This window comes from Ailuropoda melanoleuca, chromosome 16 (genome assembly GCF_002007445.2).
Source record: "Ailuropoda melanoleuca isolate Jingjing chromosome 16, ASM200744v2, whole genome shotgun sequence".
NCBI classification, from domain to species: Eukaryota; Metazoa; Chordata; class Mammalia; order Carnivora; family Ursidae; genus Ailuropoda; species Ailuropoda melanoleuca.
Window position 1 is genome coordinate 63,119,750 of NC_048233.1, and position 22,085 is coordinate 63,141,834.

The following is a 22,085-nucleotide window of genomic DNA, read 5'->3' on the forward strand; positions in this document are numbered from 1 at the left end:
GGGGGGAGCGGACAGACTCGGGTTGCGGAGAGCCCCCGGGTGTGGGCGCTGCCTTGAACTCCTTACCCCAGCTGCCTGGCTACCCCCAGCTTCCCAAAGCTCAAATAAGAGGGGCCGGCGGCGGGGGAGGAGGAGGAGCCAGGAGCCTGGGCCGCTCCATTCACACCGCAGCCTAAGCCCAGTCAGGCAGCGCGCGCGGCTCCGTGGGGGCGCCCTCCCCGCGGGGGTGGGGGGCGGGCCTGAGGGAGCGTACCTCCCAGAGACACCCTCCTCTCCTACCCGCCACGCGCTCTCAGCTGGCCTGCGGGACACAGCCCTCCCCCCCACCTCCCCTTCTCGGCCTTCGCAAGTGTGGGCGCCTCTGCGCACTGGCGAGTCTCTCCAGGTGAGCAGTGACTGTCCCCACTGCATCCCTGTACGTTGGGGGGGGGGCGGGATGGGGTTGTTAATCTGAGAGGGCGGGCTCAGGGGAGGGGCAGGTGAGCTCCAAGAGGGCGGGAACTTCAGGAAAGCACTGAAAACTTTTCAGGGCTTCAAAGAGGCGATTTCCTTTGCTCTGAGCCCGAAAGTCCAACTCTTGCTTCTTGAGCCTCCAGGCAGGAGTGGTGGCCGAAATCTCAGGTTCACTGGGATTGGGGGCGGGGTTGACACTTTATGGGTTCCAGAGGCCAGACTCAAGGTGAACATGGGTGACCTACGGGGCGCGGTGCACCAGCTGTGATAAACGGCATATTTCGATCGTCTGGTAGTTGGTTACTTGATGAGGTTTGCGCCCAGACGACAGCAGTTGTCGCCTGCGTAAAGATTGGTGTCGTCGGCACTTAATCTCCTTTTCTAGTGAGGAATATTTAACTCTTCTTCGGTGAAGCCGGGAAAACAGCGGCTAGTTTGGGAGGGAAGAAAACCCTTAGGGAAACACCCAGAGCCTGCACACATTCCGACCGGAGAATCCTGGAGCCCAGCTTGGAGGGTGAGAGGTGGGGAGGATTCGAAGTACAAGTCCCCCAGGGGAGAGGGTGGCTCCTGCAGCCAATTCCGCCGAGCTCGGCCTCTGCTCACGGTCGAGAATACCCTTCTGGACAAGCAGTGACTGATAAAGGGACGCAAACCAGTTAGGCGGACCACGAAGGAAAGCCCTCAGTGGCCCGCGGTCCAGGGCAGTGTTCGCATCGCTGGGAGCCCCGCGCCTCTGGGCAGGTGTTTGAGGTTTTGTTTTGTTTTTTGGTTCTTCCACAGTAGTTAGGATGTACGGGGATGCGGATCCTAGGCAGGGAGGAGCGCTGGGAACCCGCGTTGGAGTGCGTTTCGGGGCGCGTGGAAACGCCCAGGAGAGCCAGGGGCAGCGGCGACGGCGCAGCCTGGAACGGCCAGGAGCGCGGGCGGGCAGCGGCCGGTTGCCGCCAGGCCTCTTATTCGAGGCTGGCGGCGGAAGGGCCCGCAGCTCCCCGCCAAGCCCTCGCGAAGCGCCAACCGAGGTCGTTGCAGCTTTACAAAGAAACGGAACGTTTGAAGAGCCTTGACAAACTCTTCATTTTCTTGCCCTGTGGTTTCAGTTTATTTTCCCTGAGAAATTGAAGTAGACCTGAGTTCCGGCTGCGAACGCGAGGCGTTGGCGGGCTCAGAACCTACGCGCCACAAAAAATTCCCTCCTCTTGGGGACGCTCGTCCTAGAGGCGCAGGAGACCGTGAGGGCAAAGGTCGGGAACACGCGCTACCCGCTTGTTCCTCCGGCCACCTCCGAAGCCCTGCACCCCTCTTTGCGCTACTTTGGTGCTTGACTGTGCTTGTCTCCACTCAAAAGCTTTGTCTTTTTTTTTTTTTTAAATGAAAAGGTTCTGAAGGCCAGCTCCTTGTCCCCCGACGCTCCGTGGGCTTCCCACTACGCTCCCACAAGTGCAGTCTGGAAACCTGTAGCTGGGCTGGAGACCTGGGCAGAGGGCGTGCGCGTTTGGTCCTGTTGGTGCCGAGAGGCCCGGGAGTCGAAACTTCTCAGGCCAAGTTGTCCCTAGAACGCCGCAGACCCCTTCCTCATACCCACCACTTTTATTTCGACGTCGAAGTAGTTTTTCTTAACTAGGATTCACTCATGCCCCACGAGGGAAGGAGAGCTCTTTATGAAAAGTCAGGGATTTTTATTTGCCAACGGAAAGGTCGAGATTGTTTCTCTTTTATCCTCCTTTGCAAAGTTTTTTTTGGGGGGGGTGTTTGGGGAGAGGCGGCTTGAACGTGAGCTTTTGTGGTTTTGAATTCTAGATAGGGCAGAGGTGCTTCACTTTGCTCCTTTCCGTTAAAAAAAAAAAGTTTTTGTTCAGGGACGGGGTGGGGTGGAGTGAGAGGAAAGGAGGGCCGAGAAAATTTAGGACTCCTCTTCCCTCGCCATTTGTTGCCTGAGAATCCTAGAGGGAGGGAAGAGTAGTAGTACGATACCCGCTTCAAACTTGGGGTGCCTCCTCGCTCCAATTTCGTAGTCTAAAACGGTGGGAGGAGTTTAGTGCAACCCGCGGGCCGGCAAGTGCTGCGCGTCGGTAGCCGCTCGAAGTCGGAGGGCCTCACCCGAGAGGACATCTGCGAATGTCCCCACCCATCCCCATCCCCGGAAACCCAGCAGCGCCGGGCTCAACGCTGGGAAACCCGCGCACTGCGGTCCCATTTCTTCCCTTGGGTAACGCTCTCTGCGGGCGCTCGGCGGTTACCCAGGCAGACGCATCCGCTACGCTGGCCTCGGCGCCCTGAGCCTGCGAGGCGGAGGGACAAGAACCTGGCCGGGGGGAACTCTGCCCTCCTCAGCAGGTGGGCGCTTTCCTGCCCCTCCGTAGTTCGAGGCCCAAGGAAATGAGGGCGGCGGAGACCTGGCCGCTCCCTTCTCTCATCCACCTTCCCACTCCCGTCAGCGCTGAGACTTGTGGCACAGATCTGGTCTGAACCACCATTTGGCAGAGGCGGAAATTCAACTCCCCGTCTACAGAGAGGGAAACTGAGGCGCAGGCAGAGGGAGGAAAGGCAGCTGTAGAGCGCAGTGGTTAAGAGGATTTGGTGGTCAGAGAACGGAATCTCAGGTCAACCAGGTAACAGCTGTGCAACCCTAGAGGACTTCCATAGCCTCTCTGAGCCTCAGTTTCCTTATTGATCAGACTGGATAATGGAATACTAGCGTCCACTTCATGGGGTTGTGGGGATTAGACTGGAGGATGGAGTTGGTTTATGCAATCAATAAACGTTACAATTGTCACTATTATTAAGGATACATAGCAAATTACTGGCAAAAGCGAGCTGAAACCCAGGTTTCTCAACGTTTAGCGCGGGGCTTTACCCCCACTACCCTTCTGCCTCTGTAGGGCTAATGGAATGGGGTGTAAAGAAAGGAGGGAGAGAGAGACACTGAAAACCCATGTGGCTCTGATACATTGGTAAAACGCATCCTGGCCTGGAAGGTGCTTAATTATTGCGAGATCAAAAAATCGCCGCTGAGCGGTAGAGGGTACTGAGGACTTCTACCCCGCCCCCCTTTGACCCCGGCGCTGTCAACTGCATCTGACCAAGAGATGAGCGCGGCCCTGCAGCCGCGGCCCCAGGGAGCAGCGCGTACTCCCAGGCTGCGCTCCGGGCGCCCCCCCCCTCCCCGGCCGCCAACAACTGAATAAACACTCCCGAAGCGCTGGGATCTGTCAAGGGCTGGGGCCGCAGACGCAGAAGAGGAGTGGCTCCACCGCCAGCCGCCCAGGAGGAACTGGCGCTCGATTAGCACTTCGCTCAGGGGCTAGAGCCCGGAGCTCCACACGCAGGACCAGCAGCCTAACCGCTGCTCCTCCCCTGCCTACCCACTCCAGCTCTTAGGTATCTGCTCACCCCCAGCCTCTGGGCAGGCGCTTAGGCCGGTTTCCAGCCCCGTGCTGGCAGTATAAACCCCAGCTTCATTTCTTTAAATTAAAAAAAAAAAAAAGTAAGGGAGGGACTTTTGTTAGAGTGTGCCTCCCTTTTGTCCCCCCACCCTGGCTTCCTCTGCTCATTTGAAAAAGAACTCTATCTTTTTGAACAACCTCTCGTCTACAGTACAAGCTCCGTTCTCTGACCCAGTTTGGGGGTTCAGGACCGTGGAACACCGCCGCCTGGGCGGTGCAAAAATTTCCCCTCTCCCCCAGCTTGCAGTGCCTGGAACCGCCAGAGTTACCCGTCTGTTCTGATACCACCGCGAGATGGTCCCCAAGCTCCTAGAGAGTCCCCGTTGAAAGGATTCCGCAGCGCTGCCTCTATTATTATACCGTAAATCTTTTTAAATTCTGGAACTAATTATATAGAGGATATGTCTCAATTTGTTCTGCATTAATGCCACAGTGGGGATGGAGGCCGGGCCGTGGCCAGAGCAGATACGTAGGCCCATGAAATTGATGAACTGAGAGTTGCTCCCAGTCCTAAGCGCACCATCTGGAATTCCAGTCTGAGGTTACAATTAGAACTCTTGACCCCAGATTCAACTTTGCAAACAACAGGGGAAAAATGGGAAAAAGAAAAAAAAAGAGAGAGAGAGAGAGAGAGAGAGAAACCAACTTACATTCTGCACCTGTAAAAAAAAAAAAAAAACCCACACAATCTTAAAATCTTTCCATCTTAGAAGATTCTTTCCAAGTATTCTTTTGTGTTTTTTTAACCTATAAAAGATAATGGAATATATTTTATAGACTGGATTTTATCTTATCCCTTTCCCTCTCCCTACTGCACTCATTTTAATAGTTGTCAGTTTTTTCTCAGTGTTTTTTTCTTAAGCATTGGATTTAATTATATGGGACCAAAATATTCCTTAGTAAATTAGCTTGCTAAATATTCTGTCATTTTGCGACTTTGCCTTTGAGAAACAGCTTAATTACAGAAATCTATCCAGATCTAGGAACTTCTTTTTGACTGTTGCTCCAGCTTAACTGTAATCAGAGATTTTATTTGTGTTGTAATTTTATTTGTGTTCTAAATTGGTTAGGCCAATTTCTTCCTTCTTTCTTTAGTAACACACTGCTTTATTTTCCTCTCACTTTGACCCTCTGAAGAAAACGAAGGACCAGGCAGTACTGGGGAAATCTGTTAAATTTATTAGCATAAATGCTTAGACAAAACGAGATATAAATCATTCAGATGTATTAAGCCGTAAAGTATCCCAATGAAGTCAGTGCCTCGCAAGGGTCCTGGTGTATAAATGTTCATATAAAACAAGGTATCAGTATTATCTTTCAAACTGAATGTACGTTGTAAAAATATCCAAATGTTGAGTTAGGAATATGGGGGCGATGGCAGGGCAGGAAGGGTATATTCTTTAGCGATTTGGTGGCTCAAAAAGCATGGCAGAAGAAAAATCTCAGCAGTTTGCATTAGGAATATTTAGTAGACAATTTTTTTGAAGAAAGATATGCAGGATATATTTGATGAGAAGTGAAGAAATAAGGAAAGAAATGAATAGAGAGCAAAACATTGCTTTCTGTAGAATGCTTTTCCCCCCTACCAAAGGTCAATTTAGCTTCAAAAAAAAAAATCTACTCAGAAAAGGCACTGGCTCTTCGTGCAGATAACATGAGCCATTAGTGAAGAGCCACCTGGGCCTTCGTCTGCGAACCCGGATATGCAGCTGGTCGGCAGAAGGATGTGAATTCACTGGAGGTGAACTGGGAGAAGGGGGTGGGGGAGTGAGGAAGGGGAGTTGCCAGAATTCCTAGCAGAGGTTTACCAAGACAAAAAAAATCAGACAAAATGTTTACGGAGCAACGGCTCACAAAACTCATAATCACAGCTCTCTGTAAACTTGGCAAACCAAGGCATTCTTTGCCTTTTAGAAATGATTGTTCCAAAGCCTTCCCCCCCTTTCTCTTTAATCAAGGAGTTTACCAGAGAAAGGGAATAGTCCCCCTTTTCTTCATCAGGGGCATTGTCAGCTTTTGGGTTTCATCAGTTCATTCACCATTGGGGCAACTATTTATTGGCATTTCCTTTGTGCCAGGCATTGTGGCAGGGACTGGAAACCTGGCAGTAGGAGGACATGCTTACCCTCCTCTCACGGAGCTTACATTCCAGTAAGAATGACAGACAAATTGCAAGCAAACAAGGCAGACACTTTCAGCTAGGGGTAAATACTGCAAAGAAGCAAGGAGATTTAGTAGACTAGAGGAGTAAAGGTAAGACAGGGATGGGAGAAAATATACGTGCACTGCCCTGTCTTAATGTGTTCGTGCACTGCCCTGTCTTAATGTGTTCGTGAGTATCCCACTTACTGTTTTGTGGCAGGAAGGGTGTGAAGGATTTGGAACGCTTGATCTGGACAGATCTCTGCCTACAAGGGAGCTGGACTTTATGGAATCAGGAGGATAGCTGTTTAGATAGGGCTGCATTAAAATTGCCACCACCAGGGACACCTGGGTGGCTCAGTCAATTAAGCTGTCTGCCTTCAGCTCAGGTCATGATCCCAGGATCCTGGGATCATCTCCCCTTGCTTAGCAGGGAGCCTGCTTCTCCCTCTGCCTGCAGTTCCCCCCCTTGTGCTTTCTCTCTCTGACCAATAAATAAATCAAATCTTTAAAAAATAAAATAAAATCACCACCACAGCTGAGTGATGCGAAAGTTACTTAACCTCCGAAACACTCCATTTGCTCCTCTTGATAAAAATAGCAGCACTTATTGAAGTTGAGAGAACTAGGTGAGGAAAAGCATGTACCATTTTTTAGCTCAAAGGGAGCACTCAATAAATGGTGACTATTATCTATATTCATATAGATTATATTATTCTTTGCTTCTAATTAATTAATAAGTTATAGACTTAATATCGATATTGGTGTGAATTAAGAAAATCTTCACTGTTGTTGGATCAGGGAGAAGGGCAGGAAGAGAAGCCCTTTGCCAACAACTCTAACCTTAACCAGAGTCTGTTGCTGCCTTAAGGTGAATTGAAATCATTCTGTCCTATACCCAGTCCTGAACCAGGAAATACGTGGCTTTTGCTGGAAAATCAAGCTTAGATTCTTCCCTTTCAGTACAGAAGGCTATAGGTTAATGTCAGCTTGAAAGGTTTAGGATTGCATTGTTCCTTATAGCCACATTTCAGATATGTAGCCTAGTCTAGAATAAAGAATCCTGGGCTAGGTATAAAAACACTTGGGCTCAAATCCTGTTTCTGGCAATGACTGTGGCCTTGGGGAAATAACTTAAGCTCTTGATTTTTCAATACCCTTATCTGTAAAACAAAAATGATAATAAGGATGAAATAAAGCAAACGGTGATTTGAAAACTGCAAAATGCTAGGCAATGCTTGCAGAGAGCCATCAGGACCATCTGTAACACGGGAACTAACCAGGGAAAGAAATGCTGCAGGGAGTGTCGGGGTACATCATTTTCTCCTGCATGTTTCTTCGTTAGTAAAGTGGGCATAGTACCTTTCTCATGGGGCTGTTGTGAGGATGACATGAGATGTGTGTGTAACCTTTCTGAACACAGTCTGGCATAGAGGACTTGCTACCTCGGTGTGGCTGCTACTTTTGTTGTTACTCTTCTCTGGTCATGCTCCTGGAGCTTTACCTTTTCACACTGATACTTTTTTTTTTTTTTTTACTCTGGCAGAATGAAATAGTATAAAGAGCAGGGCTTAGGGATCAGATGTCTGGGGTTTAAATCCTCCTCGGCTCCTTATTTTCTGTATGACTTTGTGTGACTTCCTTACTTTCTCTGAGCCTTAAGGTTCATAACTGTAAAAATGGGAGCTAATGATACCTTCATCTCACAGAGTTGTTTTGAGAACAGATTAACACAACACATGTAACGTGCCTACATGGTGCCCAGCATGTAGTCAGAAATCGATAAAAGGTAGCTATTAAGTTTTCAATTTGTCTTATCAGAAAATATTAATTTACTTCAGAAAACTGATCACCCACCAAGAACTTGAATTACAGCATGATTTCAGCACACACACAGAAACAAATTCCCATCTTCTAAATTTTCTGTACCAATAAGTAAATAATCAATCAATCAATCAATCAATCAATAAATTCACCTGTGGCACATCGAAATCTCGCTCCCTCATATGGGAAAGACTTGGCAACCAAGGCATTGACAATGACTTTCCTTTTTGACTATGAGTCCATTAGCTTATAAGTTAGAATCCCATTTATTTTCACTGAGTTTCTTTGCAGAATATCCAGCATATATCAAGGACTTCAGTAATCTCTTATTTTTCAAAATAAGCAGAAAACTTTTCAGCCAATGGAGAGAAAAAAACAGTTTGACCCTCTTCCTGGAGTTGCCACATAGCATTTATTAATAGCTCTATAAACAGGCTTGAACATAGTATCAGCTGGCCGCTCAAGATATTACAAAAGTTTATGAGAAGTTGCTCAGGAAAAACAAGATAGAGTCATTAGAAATCTGATACTGGTCAATAGTGCCTTTATCCCAAGTCTCCATAAATCACAAACAAATGAAACTTCTATTGTGATCACTGTTCCAGATCTAAAGGATCTCCCTCTCCCCTTTAGTAGAAATTAAATAACATTTTAAAAAGCCCCAGATTTTTTTCTCTGCTGATACAGAGGCTAATTACAAAATTTCCCAAGAGGTAATAAATATCAAACTCTAATCAACGGATGTGACAGACAATAAATAAGAAACACATAACTTTGATTCTCTGTTTAGGGCACATGTTTATCTTTAATTAGCCCCAACCTGAGAATGGAATAACTGTTGTTATCTGTTATATTTATTATTTATTTCTAGAGTGACACCACATTTTTATCTTGCCCAGAACAGTCGAAGTTTAAGCTGTTGTCCCAGCTTAATTATTAATTGCTCTCCTTTTACTTCCCAACGTGTTTTGGTATTGATAGTAAATGATAAGGACTCCACTTGCTTTAAATTTTATTTTGTAAAAAAAATAGATTCGAGAAAGCCATTAGAACAAAGGTGAAAGACAAGAGTTAACTGTGGCTAGTGAGAAGAAGAAAAGATTGGATTAATATTAGAAATCAAAGATGAAGGGGAGCTGAGTGGCTCAGTCAGTTAAGTGTCTGCCTTGAGCTCAAGTCATCTTCTCAAGGTCCTGGGATTGAGCCCCTGTCAGGCTCCCTGCTCAGCAGGGAGTCTGCTTCTCCCTCTCCCTCTGTCCCTATCTACCCCCCACCCCCGCTGGATCTCTCTCCCTCAAATAAATAAATAATATCTTTTAAAAAAGAGAGAGAGATCAAAGGATGAGGAATAATTACTGTAATTGAGCATAAAACTTAGTTCTGAGCTTCCTGACACCCAAGTCAAAAAGGGAGAATAAAACTGGTTACATATCTCTTGTTATGCAATAGAGAGAAGAAACTCAGTGTTTTCAGAAGAGACAAACTTTCCTAGTACTAAACTCCAACAGAAACTTAACTCACTGGCCTTCCTCTAAGGATCATCAGACAATGGTTAGGGACTTCAACAATAAAGTTTCAAAAGATACAGTGATATTCTCTGACAGGTGGCTTCTCATTTCAACCCAATGGTGTTCTCTAAAAAAAAGAAGAAGAAAACCCTAAACTTCTTCTAAAAGGAAAGGCAGCATAATCCCTTTTTATAGTTTTCTGGGAGTCTGACCTGATTCAAATTAACCTAATGTGTTAATTTTCAAAAACTGCCAACTGATAATTTTTAAAAATATATTTTATTTATTAATCATCAAATAACTTTGAATATGAACCAAAACACTGTTAGGGACCTGACCCTTGTTCTCCAGAATCTGTGATCTGATTTGGGGAGAGCCCTAGAGGAATTGTAGTTCTTAACTGAAGTGCTTTTCTGCACCTCTGGACGGAGCATCTGGCGATGTCTAAAGACATTTGTGATTATCACAGCTTGGTCAGGGTAGGAAAGTGGATGCTCCTGGCATCTAGTGGGTAGAGGCTGGGGATGCTGCTAAACTTTCTTTAATGCACAGGGCAGTCCCCCCACGACAAAGAATTATCCTGCCTGAAATGTCAACAATTCTGAGGTTAAGAAACCCTGCTTCGGGGTACTGTCACTAGAAGAGAGCATCATTTCTAGCTGGGGTAAAAAGAAGCTTCCTGGAGGAGCAGTCCTTGAGCTAGGTTCTCCCACGCTATCCCAGTGGAGCTGGAGAATGCCTCCCCCCAGGCTCAAGAAATGGTGGGAAAGAAAAAGGCAGGTGAGGAGAAGCAAGGCATACTGTAGGGATGCCGCCCAAAAAGGGAATTGTGGGTAAACTGAGCTAGAGAAGAAGGAGAATCTATGTGAAGCAATAAGAGAGAAAGCCAGAGAGTACATGTGACTTTAGGGCAAAGAGTTTCTGCTCTGATGTTATGCTCCAAGATCCCTAAACATTGCTAGTGTTTTTTTTTTAAACCACACAAATCAAAAACAGCATAAACTTTTATGTTCACAAAGATCATCTTTGAATACCGGCTTGTGCTGCATGTATGTGGATAGATACATATTTTCTCCCACACCCCTGCATCATTTTTCACCACTTACATAGTAGGGATTCCTTGGAACTCAGTTTTATATCACATTAAATTTTAAAAAATGTGTGCCTACTTAAAAATACAACCTATCAAGGCACAGAAAATTCTGAACCACTGGTGTAATTAATAGAACATTGTAGGAATCACCATTAAGAAATATTATTCTGACCTAGTTCGCCGTGTCACGCTGCAGATTGTCCTTTTCTTGAATCATGGAATGCTTTGTGAGAAAGGACTACAAAGCTGGGTCCCTCGGTATTAGCCATCTCACCCCTCAAAGTTCAGCCAGAAGTGGGACAAAACCCTCCTCACCATGTTGACATGTTTACTTCTGGCGTAGGAAAATATTGCTGTTGCCCAATTTGGTTTTCCAGCCCATTCACTTGCCTGGAAACATATGTTTTATTCTTTCCTTTGATGATTTACAAATAAATTAGCATGATCCACTAAGGTCTGCCAACATACATGCGTTACTGGAGAAATCTGAGATGTTGAAAAATGATTGTAATTTATTGTATCCCGATACTTTCTTCTTAAGGACCAAATAAATAGCGTCAGTTAGTTTATATACCTGACATATTTATTGCAGAATTCCCACTGAGCACTTCCCATTGTCATGTGTTCTCACACATTGTTTTCACAAATTGTGTTTTGAAAGAAGTCGAGGGAAACTCGGGCCAGAGAAACAAGATGTTATCTTTTGGAAAGGATGAGCCCACTCTAATGGAAGAGGATAATCCATTCAGAGGTTTGCAAAGCCAATGTCCTCCAGTGAGTGTGATAAATCCACAGGATCTGAATCCAGGATTTTGCACTGGGACCTTGAAGTCAGCAGGAACAATTTGGTACTGCTCCAAATAAGCACAGTGTATCATTATTATTATTGGAATAGCATGAACATCTGTTAGGTCCATTTTGTCCTATTTCCTTAAGGCAACTGCATGCACCAGACACAGTTCTAACTATGTCTGTCACCAGTGGATCTAAGATGAGTGCATAATGCTAAAGCTCCTCCTTGATCATCTTCGTGTCTGAAACCAGATTTAAAAAAGAGAAAAATTCACCTGCTCATCTCAGATGGGTCACATGCTTGGAGGACCCCCCGTAGAGACACAAGTTCTCTGCAAAGCTCCATCAACAAGACCATTTTCAAAAGACGAGAATATTTGAAACAGCTGGCCTTCTTCACTTTCAGATAAACGTTGTACGTGCTTTAAGTACTTTGGCGGGGGGCAAGAGGAATCTAAATATTATTTTCTAAGAAATTCTTCATCATCTCCTTTTCCTAACTCAATATGGTACCTTCCTAGGGGTCATTCAGTTCACCTAGGATATTAAGACAATTTTTCTCCAGGTTGAAACAGCAGTTTGCAGCAGGTTGCAGCTGCAAGGGACTTCAAAGAACATCTAGTTCTACCCCTCATTTTTCTGATAAAACATTATACGACTTGCCCCAGATTACCTGGCTAGTTAGTGGCAGAGCTCTCGCTAAGGCCCAGCCTATGGGAGGGGAGATCTGTCTTTCTGTAACTGCATTCATTCATTTACACTTACTGAATGCATATCACAGCCCCAATAATCGAACAGGAGACACACCGTCCTTGCTATCAGCGTGCTCTGTCTGGTTATGCCATAGGACTTGGTCACAATCAAAGCAGGATAAGGATGTTCTGCTACAAGAAGTATCCTTGTACCCACCCTCCCTTACACCAGGTCTGAGAATTCCCTTCAGTTCTTCCCTAAGGTAATCAGGGAGACCAAAAGCCATTTCTTTAAGTTTTAGAGAGAGGGCCTCTGGTGGGCCTGTAAATAATTAGCTAATCTCTATATTGTTAAAACTAGAAAAGCATCATTATAACTTACAGAGGACCCGACCTACAGAGATGCCTCACACACTGACAGCATCGTTTTTGCTTGAAGTAGTCAGTGATGCCTCCCAGAGGTTTCGCAGCAAGGATACCCCAAGGGGGAGCTCTTCTGGTTTGGAAGTGAACTGCAGTGAGTGGCCGATCAAACCCAAAGCACAAGGAGCCTTTCAGAGTCGCACTTAGTAGCATAGTCAAAGGAAGATAACCAGAAAGCCACACAGAAACCGTTAATCCTCTCCTCCCTGTGTTTTTGTTGCCTATTTAAAGCTGATGAAATCCTGACAGTATTGGGGGGGGGGGAAGAGTGTTACACAATGTGCAAACCTCACAGAAGTTTACCAAAGATCAAGTTCCAAGATGTAAAACGAAATAAAACAAAGATTTTCTCCTAATTTGACTCCCAGCGGACCTGAAAAGCATTTCGAACGTGTCCAGTAAGGCATTAAAAATAATGATCCCGGAGAGTCATCACTCCCTTGGTTGTTTTAATATATTTTTGTCTACAAACAAGAGAAGTTTTCTAAACTGCTCCCTTGGCTTCCTTTGAAAGGTCTCTAGAACAAAGGTACTTTGGGTGACCCCAGGATACCTGGCAACAGTAACCAAGGATGTGGATGAGGCTGAGAAAGATAAAAACAAGACGATGAACTTTGTGACGTCAGACCTAAAATATTGTATACTTAAAACAGAAGAAAATGCTGAAGCTTAGAAACAAAGAATAACACCATCAGGAAAATTAGCAAGCTTATTGAAGAGAATGTTAAATAAGATTTCTCAAAGTGTGTGCTCCCCAGATAGTCCTGGGGGGTGGTTTCTTCGTGTAATTAAAATTGGCTTTCCTCCTTCTTGCCTCCTCCTCCTTCTCGTAATAATAGTTGTTGTTATTGTTGTTATTATTATTATTAGGCATCATTTACTGAGTGGCTGGGCTCTCTCATACATTCTTGCTACTTCTGATAACAACCGTTTTAATGAACAGTTATGATCACCGTTTCTGAGACGAGGAAACTGAAGCTGGGAGGTTTGAACTGTTAACCTCGGAGACCACAGTCAGAGCAGCAGTCATCGCTCTATACGGCCAAGGCGTCAAAAGTCTGGAAGGAAGTGAAGTAGGTCAACGTTGGGGATCCACTTCCACAGCAGCCCTTGGCGTCGCTTATTCTCAGGCTCAGACTTAGCCATCTATAATGGTCCAGCCCAGTTATGACAAGATCCGTAGGCCAAAGTAAAATGAAATGGCTTTTGCCACAGAATCTGTTTCAACCACACAGTGTCAACTGAAGGCAGACCCACCCACTTCCTGTTTGTACCAAATTCTGGCATACCCTCCTTCATACAATGGCTATGTCCCTGAAATTAATTTTTTTTTTTTTTGTTAAATACAGTGAATAACAGTGACAATGCACTGTGGGGGAGTTACAGAGTTTGCTATTTCAAGGAATCCCAAGGTGATTTTCCCCCCTTCTGAATGATTCCCCTCTCTCTCTATCATTCTCTACCTCTCTTCAAACCTGAATTGTCATACGCCAGGATGGAAGAGAGGAGAGATGGAATGTACGAGCACAATAATATTGCAGGAATAAATAAATAAATAACGCAGGAAGAAGTTCTTTTGAAGGGTCCGCTCAGGTTTTCAACAAGTTGGCTCTCAAAAGATCTCCGAGCTAGGCCATTTTTGATGGTCACAGGAAGAGGAAAATGCATCTTTATAAACCCAAAGCCTGTATGTATGCATAGATGTTCACATGTGCACATACACATTCCTGGTGTTTACTGAGCTGAGCCTTTCTCACTGACTTCTCCCCACAAGAACAACTTCTGTTTACATATCTCTCCCTTCCTCATCCCCACTCACACAAACAATCCTGAAATTGGCAGCTAAAGGAATGTTGCCAATTTAAAAAAGAAAAGTGGCTTCATAGGGGCAAAGTGGCACCTTCCAGTTACATGAAAAGACAGAAATCCTTCAAGGTTGACTTTCTGGACTTCTCAAACAGTTGGTAGGAGAGAGGGGTTAAATATCCGTGGCAGGGAGTCATGTGCCCCAAAGCTGAGACAGCTCTGGCTGGCTGAGTGCCTTAGGAAGACAGCCATGGATCCTCAGGTATTTGGGATCACAGCTATTCTCAGAAATGCATCTTGGTACCAGTTTCCCCTTTATCTCTGGCAAAGAGCACTGTGAATGTGAACTGAGGACTGTGGGTAGAACTTGGAGCCGGCTGCTAGAGGATGCCCCACCCTGCTGGGGTCCAACCCGAAAAAGCCCTCTCAGCCTATGCTATGCTTCAGGGGCTGGGCAAGAAGCTTCCCCGCTTGGCTGAGTTTCTTGTTTGGGGGGTTTTTTGCGACCCTTCAGAATTCACAAGTGAAGCTCTGAGGCTTATGACGGGGGCAATCCTGCCACTTGGGTCATTTGGCTTCTTTGAAGAGTGGGCAGGTCTTGTCAGGCTAGCCATGGCACAAGGATAATAATAATAATAATAACCACCTTTTATTGTGTGTTTGTTGAATGACTGGCACTGTGATACATATTATCTTAGATTATTTCATTTTATCTTTACAGAAACTCTGCGAGAAAAGTCATATAAACATCCCCATTGTATATATGAGGCATAGAGAGCTTGTCATTTGTCCTAAGTCCCACAGATAGAAAATGACAGACTCCCTCCAGACTCTGCCAGTATATTCCCATTGGCCAAATCCTACCAGAAGTGGAAGGCAAGGGAGCCCGTTGAGGCAATCTATATAGGTCAGCCTCTGGCAGCCCAGAGCAGGGTGAAGAAAGGCAGAGATGGACTTGGAGGGGGCTTGTAGCTCTGAAAATGACTTTATCCAACCTTTGCTTGATTGATATTTAGCTGGCTATATAATTATGGATTGGAAATAATTTTCTCTTGGAATTTTGAAGACATCGTTCTTTGCCTTTTAGCTTCCAGCATTACTTTTGAGAATCCAAAGCCATTCTGATTTGAGCCCATATATGAATTAGCTTTTTCTTCCTGGAAGTTCATAGGATCTTCAGGAGTCCCCTGAACTGCACGATTCAATTCCCAATAATCCTTGTTAAAAAGAATTGATCTATTTTTTTTTTTTAAAGATTTTTTTTTAATTTATTTATTCGACAGAGATAGAGACAGCCAGCGAGAGAGGGAACACAAGCAGGGGGAGTGGGAGAGGAAGAAGCAGGCTCATAGAGGAAGAGCCTGATGTGGGGCTCGATCCCATAACGTCGGGATCACGCCCTGAGCTGAAGGCAGACGCTTAACCTCTGTGCCACCCAGGCACCCCAAGAATTGATCTATTAAATAAATTGTCCCAACGACTATTTTGGAAGGACAATTTAGAGAGACAGAAAAAGGAATTACCTATCCATTTTTGGAGAAATCACTTCTCCCTTAAGCAACATTTAGAGCCCAATCTAATAGAGGTATTGAATTTTAAAATCTGTTTTAATACACTTTCTGGAAAAATCACATTAAACATGGGGAGAAAAAAATCATGATAGTGGGAGTATCCAAATTTATAGTATTTCTATTCAGCATCTAAAAATGTCTGTTATCCTATCCTCACGCGAAATCGCTGTTGAATAAGATCAACTTAGGTTAGCATTAAACCACGTGTGTCTTTTCAATAACTTGGGGCCACAGATCTTTGAAAAGCAGACTTAACAAACATTTCTCTTAGAAAAATTACATGCTTTATTTTTTTTTTAAGATTTTATTTATTTATTTATTTGACATAGAGAAAGACAGCCAGTGAGAGAGGGAACACAAGCAGGGGGAGTGGGAGAGGAAGAAGCAGGCTCCCAGCAGAGGAGCCTGATGCGGGGCTCAATCCCAGGGATCCAGGATCACGCCCTGAGCCGAAGGCAGACGCCCAGCCGCTGTGCCACCCAGGCGCCCCACATGCTTTATTTTTAATGAGCTTATTATTTTACATGACGATGTCATAACTGGGAGATTACCCTGTTGTAGAAACCAGCCTCTGATAAGTTGTTGCCCCAGCACAGAACAACGGGTGACAGAAATTCTTTTGTGGGTTGTAGTCTCCTGATGGAGCCAAAGTTGGTTGGCCTGATAGGATGTCCATGTTGAGCGCCAAAATTGAGGCTGGCCTTGGGCCACAACGTAGGCTGCCCTGTCAGTAAGACCTGTTTCCATCAACCCAAGGCTGCACTGACTTCTGGTTTTTTTAACAATAGAAACTGCCACAGGGAAGAGAAAGAACAATGGTGTTTTGACAAATGGAACAAAGATACAGCTTGACTGACAATTCAGGTCAGAAAGAAAATGAAGGCACAGGAAGACTGATGCGGGTCTGCCTTCTTGCCAAGAAGCAAATACTCTGTGGGAGGTTTCCACTGACATAACAAACTGGCTCAACGGTAGCCATGTGGATTCAGCAATTTGTTGGATGTTTTCTGGCAAAAGGGCACTTTTTCTAGGACTTCAAATATAATTAGAGTAATATTACACAATTAACGCATATGGGGTGCCTAGGTGGCTCAGTCGGTTAAGCGTCTGCCTTCAGCTCAGGTCATGATCCCAGAGTCCAGGGATCCAGCCCTGCGTTTGTTGGGCTCCCTGCTCATCGAGGAGCCTGCTTCTCCTTCTCCCTCTGGCCTTCCCCCCTGCTCGTGTGTTCTCTCTCACTCTGCTCTCTCTCTCAAAAAAATAAATAAAATCTTAAAAAAAATTAACACATATAGCCATAGTATCTTAGAAACCAAAGGAAGAAACGGTGAGAGCTTGCGAGACTCCCTGAAAAATGTTATTGTCCCGTTTGGAGATCTGCTAGAATAGTCCAGATAGAGTCCTGGCCTATGGAAGGGGCTAGGCTAACAAACCTTTAGTTACCCTTTCTAAACTTTCAGTCCTCTAAAAATGGAAATTAGGAAGCATTCATTCATGACCTTGGAAAAAAATGTTTATAAAAGTATATTATAATGTATCAGTAAAACGAGCTGGGAAGAGGGTTTATGTGAAAGTTCATGTGAGAAACACAGCTATTAGCACGCATGCCATTCCCCACCTTGACCCCAGCAGGAATGTGTAAATTGTAACATATGGAATGTAAGCGTCTGTTGAGATGTTTCATAAATCTGCCTGGCAATGAGCATCATGAGGCCCTGTGTGAGAATGGGCCCCGGAAAGGGAGAGATGGTGAATGTCACATGGAACTTTAGGCTGTTAATCAGCCCTGAATCTGACCATCAAAAATTTGCAGACAATGTTCTTTAACAATATTGACTACTTTCTGACAAGGTGACACTTCTTTATGGGACCCAGACCAGGAATAAGTAATATGTCCATCCATTCATTCAAGAAATGCCTATGGAGGGGCGCCTGGGTGGCTCAGTCGTTAAGCGTCTGCCTTCGGCTCAGGGCGTGATCCCGGCGTTACGGGATCGAGCCCCACATCCAGGCTCCTCTACTATGAGCCTGCTTCTTCCTCTCCCACCCCCCCTGCTTGTGTTCCCTCTCTCGCTGGCTGTCTCTATCTCTGTCAAATAAATAAATAAAATCTTAAAAAAAAAAAAAGAAACATCTATGGAGAGCCTGTAACATGGCATGCTGTGTGCTAGACATGGCAAGGACAGTGGAGAACAAGAAAGACACTGTCTTCTGCCATATAACCCACAGCATGTAGAAAAACAGATGTTGAACAAATAATAACAAAAATAATTTATAATGACAATTTGGATAAATGCTAGAAAGGAGAATACTAGCTTATACTAATAGTACAGGCACTCTTCCAAACTCCCTGCATGGATTCTCATTTAATCATCATAAAATCCACAGCAGAAGGTGCTATTATTAGCCCCATTTTAAAGACGGAGAAATAAAGGTGTGAAGGTCTGCCCGTCTTGCTCAAGGACACACAGCTAATGAGTGGTGGGCTCAGAATATAGCGTCAAGCAGTGTGAGTCCAGGCCCCGAGTTCCTGACTCTGCCACTCTTTTATGACCTGAGTGGGGAAATACCATTGATTTAGATTTCCAGGTTAAAGAAAATGTCTTTCAGGGTATGATTTTAGGCCAAGCCCCAGGATAAGTAGGGATAATTCGGGCAAAAGAAGGTAACAGGAGTATTCCAAAATTGAGAAAATAGCATGTCCAAAGGTCCTGAGGCAGAAGGAGTTGGCTTTGGAGGCTGGTGTGACTGGGGCATGGGGAGTGAAGGCAAGGCTAGAGAGTAGGCAAGGGTCAGAGCAGGTGAGACCTTGTAAATCCTACTAAGAATTTTGAGCTAAATCCTGAGCAGAGTGGGAGCTCCTCAAAGACCAGACTTTGTCTGGGGCACAGTGGAGTTGCTCCAAGCACAGCTTCTATAGCTGGGAAAGGAGAGGCGTTCTCCCCGTGGAGGTTGGAGGCTGCTGCTGAGCTAGCAACCCTCCTTCCCACCATCTTCTGTAGAAGAAAGAGGATTCTACATAGTTCTGTTCTTACCAGACTTCTGTCTTCTGCTGCAGTTAGAAGGTGGTGGAGTCAAGGAAAGACTGGTGCTATGGACTGAATGCTTGTGTCCCCCTCCCTCAAATTCATATGTTGAAACCTTGATCCTGAGTGTGATGGTATTAGCAGGTGGGGACTTTGGGAGGTAATCAGGTCATGAGGGGAGAGTTCTCCCAGATGGGATTAGTGCCCTTATAAAAGACACAGAGAACTAGCTCCCTATTAGGATACAGTGAGAAGTTGGCCATTTGCAAGCTGCAAGAGGGCTCTCCCAGAATCTGACCATGCTGGCACCCTGATCTCACACTTCCAGCCTCCAGAATTGTGAGAAATTTCTGTTGTTTATAAGCCACGCACTGTATGGCAATTAGTGATAGCAGCCCAGACGGGTTAAGATAACTGGCAAACCAAAAATTCATTCAGCACTGCTTCGTATTAACCTCAAGCCCCAGCATTAATTTTGGCATTGCCCAAACTGTGGGAATTAAGATTAAGAAAATGATTCCCCCCAGATTTCCATGTTAAAAACAGCAGCATTTCCTTACACTCTTGAGACAGATATTCTATTATTCTGGAGTGTTGTTGTTGTTTTTTTTAATCGATTCTTTCATTTATTCACTCATCAAAGATTTGCATACCTATTGTGTGGCAGACACGAAAGATAGAAAAGCAAGAAAGATCCAAGTCCCTTTGGGAGGCAGAATAATGGCATCCCCAAAATGTCCACATCCTAATCCCTGTAGCCTGTGAACACATTACCTTATATGGCAAAAGAGACTTTGCAGATGTGTGTAAGTTAAGGCTCTTGAGATGGGGAGATCATCCTGGATCACCCGGCTGGGCCCAGTGTGATCAGAAGAGTCCATTTAAGAGTGAACGAGGGAGGCAGGAGGGTCGGAGTCGGAGAAGGTGATGGAAGGACCGAAGCAGAGTGAGCAATGCCACTTCTGGCTTGGGCCACAAGCCAAGGAAGGAGGGCAGCCTCCGGAGGCTGGAAAAGGTGAGGACTGGATCCTCCCCTAGACCTGCCAGAAAGGAACGCAGCCCTGCCAGGACTTTGGTTTTAGCCCAATAAGACCCACTTGGATCTCCTGGTCCTCATAAGATAATAAATTTGTATTGTTTCAGATCACTAAATTTGTGATCATCTTTACTCCAGCATTAGGGAAAAAATGCATTCCCCATAGGACAGACATCTTTAATCCCTTAGTTTCCCACCAGGGCCCGTGGTCTTTCTCAACCCAGCAGTCCAGGCAGCAACTCCCAGGCAGTGAGATGCAACTCACTTTGCATCCTGCAGGGTCTGTGCAACAACTTACACCTGAGTGTGACCTCGCTGGCATCGCTGTATCTGTAAATATTAATTACATGGATATTTCTTAATAATTCTTCTAGATTTGGGTTCCTAAGTTGGTTCTGCCCTGCGATTGCTGTCTCCTCGGGCAAATTACATACATCCCCAGGCTTCAATTTCTTTATCTTTAAGATGATACTATCTACTTCCAAGATTGTGAAGCATCAGTGACTCGGGTATTAAAGCATGAAAAACCATGCTTGGCACACAGGAAATGCTCATATTTTAACAATGATGATGATGCCTGCGATTATTATTCCTTACCGCATTTAACATGAGGCTTAAAAGTCCTTTGGGGGCCTTCTGTCTACAGCATGGGACACACACTGGACAGGCAAGAGTGGGTGCAAGTGGACAGGATCTAACTGGGAGAAGACCGAATCTCCCATCCTATCCCACTGAAGGTGAAGATGGTCGAAATGGAGAAAGTGGGTGGACTTGACAATACCGCAGAAGTAAAATCAACAGGCTTGTCAGGGAATTGCCTATGGGGGTAAAGATGTATCAAGGATGACAAAGTACGAAACCTTATGATGACATGCTAATTACAGCATGAAATAAATCCTTATTTTGCTTGTGGGCTCTCCTGCCCCCTATCTTTTCCTAGTGTGGTACTCCCCTTTCTTCCCTTAACAAAGAAACACATAAAAATTAAAAAAAAAAAAAACCCCAAGAGCCAAAAGAGGCACCAGGCATTGAAGCATAAACTATTTGTCACCATGTAACAAAAAACCAGGAGGCTTCCTCTACCTGAATTTTGGCTTTTTGTTGCCACTATGTGAAGAAGGCATCATAATTGGGCAGAAAGTGGGAGTGTAAAACAACAGAGGAAGAAAAAATAAATAGAATTAAAATGCCTGAATTGATTTTTATTTTTTTATTTTTTATTTTTTTAAAGATTTTATTTAATTATTTGACAGAGGGAGACAGCCAACGAGAGAGGGAACACAAGCAGGGGGAGTGGGAGAGGAAGAAGCAGGCTCACAGTGGAGGAGCCTGATGTGGGGCTTGATCCCAGAACACCGGGATCACACCCTGAGCCGAAGGCAGACGCTTAACGAATGAGCCACCCAGTGCCCCTGAATTGATTTTTAGAAAAAAAAAAAAATGAATAGCATAAGAAAGTGGTTTTAATTTTTAATGCCTGTAATGAAGTTGGGCTGGGGGTGTAGGCAGCAGCTGGAGAATAGAGAACGAGGCTCTTTGTGGCTGGGCTGGGTATGGGATGGGGCCAGGGACTGACTGATGGGGAAGAGGGACACATTCTGGAGATAAGAGTCAGGAGACACAGTTTCCAGGCCCCGTCTTGGCACCAGTGAGTATTTGAACACGGAGCTTACCTACAAGGATTCCACAAGATAGCTCTTGTGTTTATGGGTTCTGTAAAGTTCCAGGGAGCCGAAGGGAGGTCTACAGTCCTCAGGAGGGGCCCATCTCTCTGGCATGTGAGTTGCCTCTAGTATCTCACGGGCCTCGCTGGCTAGAGGGTAGCTAAAGGGAGCCACCTTCTCCCAAAAGGACCTTCATGCCCTTCTGCCTCTGTCCTCCCAGAGTGACTCCTGTTAAAGGTGAATGTTTCTGAGGTGGCCCACCAGGAATTGCTGAACGGTGGAGTTTATTTTTGCATGAAACAAAATACCTTTTTTTTGTCCTTCTGCCATGATTTGGCTGTGTTTAGCAGAAGAAAGGCAGGAAAGGCACTCTTTGAAATTGTAGCAAGCATTTGAGCAGATTGAATTTAATTTTGGATACAAATGTGGAGGAAAGTCTCCCTTGGCTCCTGCTCCTTGTTCAGTGAGGCACAATGTGACGCTCCATTGAGAGGCCTGCTGATCTAAGCCAACGCCAGCTGTTAATGACAAAGGGCAGGAGCGAGGCGCAGCGGGGCCGAGTCCAAGGAGGGATGCCCTTCCCCAGGATGCTTCCAGAGACTCTGCCCA

General features: G+C 45.3%; 1 long non-coding RNA gene across 2 annotated transcripts in view; it reads left to right on the plus strand.

The window, feature by feature from the left end:
• Window positions 1–155: 155 nt before the first annotated feature.
• Window positions 156–22,085, plus strand: part of LOC109489355 — a 79,227-nt gene continuing 57,297 nt past the window's right edge. For both annotated transcript variants that reach the window (XR_002142322.2, XR_002142323.2), the window contains exon 1: window positions 156–385. This is a non-coding gene — a long non-coding RNA (uncharacterized LOC109489355). The remainder of the gene's footprint in view (window positions 386–22,085) is intronic.